General features: G+C 43.6%; 1 pseudogene; it reads right to left on the bottom strand.

Moving 5' to 3' along the window:
* Positions 1-3394: 3394 nt before the first annotated feature.
* Positions 3395-5289, bottom strand: LOC108305112 (annotated as a pseudogene).

Below are 5289 nucleotides of genomic sequence, written 5' to 3'. Positions count from 1 at the left end.
TTTCTCTTCATGACATTCAGGTACGCCTATCAAACGCAAATTAGGTCTTTTCACATAGTCCCATATTTCTTGGAGACTCTGCTCATTCCTTTTTACTCTTTCTTCTCTAATCCTGTCTTCTCGTTTCATTTCATTAAGTTGGTCTTTGACCTCTGATATCCTTTCTTCTGCTTGATCAATTCGACTGTTAAAACCTGTGCATACTTCGCAGAGTTCTTGTATTGTATTCTTCAGTTCCATTAATTCACTTATATTCCTCTCTAGATTGTCTATTCTCATTAGGATTTCTTCAAACCTTTTTTCAAGGTTCTTAGTTTCTTTCCATTGGGCTAGAACATGTTCTTTTAACTCACAGAAGTTTCTTATTGTCCACCTTCTGAAGCCTAAATCTGTTAATGGAACGCACTCATTCTCCATCAGGCCTTGTTCCCTTGTTGATGAGGAACTGTGATTCCCCTGTAGAGGGAGAGGCATTCTGATTTTGGGTATTCTCAGCCTTTTTAGGCTGGTTTCTTCCCATCATTGTAAATTTATCCACCTGTTGTCTTTGTAATTACCGACTTTCAAATTAGGTCTCTGAGTGGACGTCCAACTTGTTGATTCCCAGCGCTGGAATCTGAGCAACCCACTGTGCCAGCCAAAACAGTGGCGTTAAGATTCTTGATGCTTTTCTGCCCAGGAATCTCTGGTCTGGCTTCCTTCTTGAGTCCCTTTTTCAATCAGCTGAATAGGCAACTCTGCCTTCCCGGAGCTCCAAACGTCGACTAAAAGGGGACCCAGTCCCGTTTACTCTGCACCAAGAACCACCATGCCGGCCGTTAAGAGTCACGCTGGCGACCCGTGGGGCTCCTCCACTGGGAATCTCCAGGTCCGTGAGCAACAAAAATGCATCTGAAAGTGTGGCATCCTCTCGTTCTCTGCACTTTCACTGGGAGCTGCAATCCTGAGCTGCTAGTGATCAGCCATCTTGGATCTCTCTCCTCAGTAACTCCTCTTAGGTCACTGGCTAAGCTGAGCCTGTGAAGAGCAAGACTCCAACCTAGAATTTTGAAAACATCTTCAAAAATGAAGACAAGACAGAGGTGTTTATAGCTAGACAAAAGCTGAATTTGTCACCAGCATGGTGACCACCCTGTCCTGGGTACTTGTTATGTCTACTAATGAGGAATAATCACATCATCATTTTTGGCAGCCACTACACACAACTGGAACTCCTAATTACTGTCCTGAGTGAAGCCACTGGGTGACACTCATTGCCCTAAGCCCAAATCGCCAGGCGCAAAGGTTGAACTCCACAGTGGACCCTGCTACAGTTCTTCTCCCGGACTCGGCCCATTCCTCTCTCTGGATCCTCTCTATCGTGTGGTGTATTGAGCAGCCCAGTCATCTTGTCGCTCACAGACATGGAGAACATTCTGTGTCTTCCTCCACACACCGATAAAACCATTGAACAGGCCGGGCTGAGAAACAGAGACCAGGACCATCCCTCTAGAAACCATCCCTCGGAGCGGTGGTTCTCAAAGGCTCTGGGATTGGCACTACTTTGCATTCTTAACAACCACTGAGGACTCCTAAAAGCTTTATTTATGTGGATTGTGTCTGCCCATATTTATTAAAAATTAAACAAATTAAAAAATGTTAATTCACTGGAGAATAACAATACTAAACCCATGACATGCTAACATAAAGAACTTTTATGAAGAATACCATGCTTCAAAAGAAAAAGGTTTGTGAGAAGAGTGGCATCGGTTTGCATTTTGGCAAATCTCTAGTGTCTGCCTTGATGAAGACAGCCAGGTTCTTGTATCAGTTTCCACATTTAATCTGTTGCAATATCACAAACATGCAGCTTCTGGAAAACTCCACCAAACACTCATGAAAGAATGAAAGAGAGAAGGCAAATAACTGATGACGATGATGATGAAAGCTTCTTAGGAACCCCCAGGTCTCTGGATCCCACTTTGAGAACTGTTGTTTGGGTCACCACACCTCCACTGGCGGGTGCCCGAACCCTCTGGTAACCCTGCCCAAAGAAGCAAATGGCCTGTTTTCGGTGACTCTAACCTTGTTCTGCCACATCTTGGTATAGGAGCATGTAGAAACTGAGTCCCAAGAGACTGTGTCAGCCTGAGCTCTCACAGCGGGCACATGGAACTGGAACCCAGGCTTTGAAGCCATGATGGTGACCACGGATGGGCACCCACCCCGAATGCCACCATGACGGTTTGGCTGAATTACGGCCCCGGCTCATGTGCTAATCTGCCTCATCTCCCCGAGTGCAGTGAAGGACCTTGGAGGCCAGCAGGTAGGTCTCTTCTCTGATAAGCTCTTCCGGGGCTCCCTTCAGGAACAGTGAACCCACTCTGTCAGCTGCAATAGCAACGTTTTCAAGGAAGCAATCCATGTCCCCAGCCACACAGTGGGAGCCAGGTGCAAGGGGCTCCTCAATGTCCCATAAAAATGAGGACCACGAGAGTGGTGTGGGAGAGTGGTAAGATCTGTTCTGGGTATGGCGTGACTTCTCAGCCTCTTTTTCTGTCTTTCCTCTATCACAGGTGGGGCTGGGGCTGAGATGAGTACAGGCAAGTGAGAAAACAGAGACGTGAACTGTAATGTCATGAGGATGTCAGCTCCATACCCAGTGTCTCATGTAAGTGTCCTGCTTCACAAGGAAGATGGTGATGTCAGGAAGTATGGGGGACTTGCCCAAGGCCATGCAGCCAGCGAGTGCCAGGGTGGGGTTAGGAGTGGGGTGAGGAGTGGAGCTGCTTCCCCAAAGTCCAGGGTGGCCACAAGGGCTTTATGTTTAAGTGTCTCTCCATGGCCTTGGCTCAGAGTTGGGGGCCCAGAGCCCAGCGAGCAGCTGCCACATGTGTGGAGAAATTCCCTGTCTTGGGTTGGAGGCCCCTCCTCTGCTTCAGGAAATGGTAAGAACACAGACCAGGACTTCCCATGCTTAGGGGGAAGGGCCCTTCTCATGGCAGGCAGTGTTCCTGGCCAGGTGCAGGCGGTCACCTGCTCAGGCTCAGGTGCAGGGCCGACAGCACTGGGCAGGGGAAAGGGGCTGGGAGTAGAGACTGGGCCTGCCAGGGCTTACTGACACCTATGGTCTTTCTGTGGGGAGAGGTGATTTTGGCATTCATTTCAATGAACCGCCATTTCATTAGGTTCCATGCATGTCAGTAGAAATTCATTTAACAGTAATCAAATATCCAAGAAGAAAGCTTGAGAACTTAAGAAAAACAATCAATTCAACCTCCCAGAAGCCAAATCTTCTGTCTCATTCAGTGTTTTAGGACTAGTTATGATATTGTTCCTCTAGCAAGACCCACCTAGAATTTAGCGGGTGAGGAAACACTTAAGAGAGATGACCAACTTATTCTGAGGTAAATTTCTATCAGTCTTGTTTAAAATGCAAATTAACTTTAGATAAACTTTAAGTTTTAATTGTAAGATCTAATAAACATACAGAAAATACACAAGATGAAACCGAACAGTTCACTGATTTATTGCCAGTGAAACACTTCTTTGACCACTGGAGCTGAGGAAATAGAACACTGCCAGCTTCTCGTCCCTCCTGTGCCCCTCCCAATTATGGTTGCTTCTGTTTTCCCAAAAATAACCCGTATTCTGGTTTTCAGACTAGGCCTGCCCTTGTCCTTCATCAAAGTTTTACTTCTTAAGTGTACATCCCCAAACTAGGTTTATTTTGGCCTTGTTTTCTATATGTGAATGAGCTCATACAGTATGTATTCTTTTTTATCAGTCTTCTTGGATGCTGTAATATTTGAGTTTCATCTGTGTAACTGAATGTAGCTGGTTATTTTTCACTGCTGTATAGTATTACATTGCATAGATATAGTGCCATTTATTTACATATTCTACTGTTGATATTCCTGGTGTTTCTAGTTTTGAGGTATTAGGAATAATTGCACTATCAACAGTCTTGATTTAACCTGTTGCTAGGTCTTAGGGCATGAGCATCTTCAACTTTCGTAGATATTACTAAACAGTTTTTCAAAGTGCCATCAATTTATATTCCTACATGGACTACACATAGGGTATGAGATTTCCTGTTGTTCCACATCCTCACCAACACTTGATGTTGTTGACCTTTTTTTTTTATTTTCCAGTTTCGGTTATTTATTAATCAGTGTAATCTCCAATAGATTACATTAACACAATTTCATGCATTTAGAGGATAAATATTTCCTGGTTAAGTGGAAAACTGTGCGATGGCTTCCGGAAGACCTTCATTCTGAAGCAGCTTTATAGTGAAACATTTCATTTACAAATCTGGACCTTCTTTCTTCAGTTTGCTGTAATCCACACTCACTGGGTAGAACTTGTTTGATCATCAGCACCCAGTTTGTTCTAGGGCTTTGGTTATACTTTCTTTCCCAACTAACATCTGGATTGAAAAATGCCAGACGCAAGAGATACAGTGCTGCTCCAATACCTCCAGCTCCAATAAATACAAAGAGGGGGATCAAGCAGGGGTGCTTCTTGGTCTGACCAGTGATCTGGAGCATGTTTGTAGCAGAGGCCTCCGACTGGAAAGGAGAGAACCAGCCTAGCCACTAGGCACTGGGCTAAGTAGTATCTCGTTGTTGACCTTTTTAATTTAGCCATTCTGGTGACTGTGCAATGGGTATCGGGTATCTCATTGTGGGTTCAATTTGCATTTTTCCTTGATTTCAGTCCTTTTCCATGTTATTGGTGAACTGAAAATTTTTCAGAAATGCTTGTCTGGTGCCAATTTTATTTTTCCTTATTGAATTCTTTATATAGTCTTTATTTGACCCCTTTGTGGTTCTGTACATTACAAAGATCTGCTTTCACTCTGTAGCTTACCTTTTCACTCTCTTATTGATGTCTCTTGTTAAACAGAAGTTCCTAATTTGACTCTAATCTGATTTATCTGACCTTTTCTTTATGGTTAGCATTTTTTGTTGTCTATCTAAAGGACGTGAAGATAGTCTCCTATGCTTTATTCTAGAATACTATGGTTTAACCTTTCACATTTAGCTCTATAGCCCCCTGGGAATTGGTTTTGCAGAGAGAGTGAAGTAGGATTCATTTTCCCTTCACTGTGCCAACACCATTTATTGAGAAAAAAAACATTTCTCCATTATACAGCAGTGTCCCTTTTGTCAAATCAATTGTCCTTACATATGTGGAACTTTTAAGTTCTATTTCATCAATATAGTTTGTCTACTGTCGTAACAATATTAAACTTAGAGTAAATCTGTAAGTCTTTGTTTTTAGACAGGGTTTTGCTCTGTCACC

The sequence above is a fragment of the Cebus imitator genome, unplaced genomic scaffold, assembly GCF_001604975.1.
Source record: "Cebus imitator isolate Cc_AM_T3 unplaced genomic scaffold, Cebus_imitator-1.0 Scaffold60, whole genome shotgun sequence".
Classification (NCBI taxonomy): domain Eukaryota; kingdom Metazoa; phylum Chordata; class Mammalia; order Primates; family Cebidae; genus Cebus; species Cebus imitator.
Note: the sequence above shows the minus strand (reverse complement) of the source record. Positions and strands in the feature narration are given on the sequence as shown.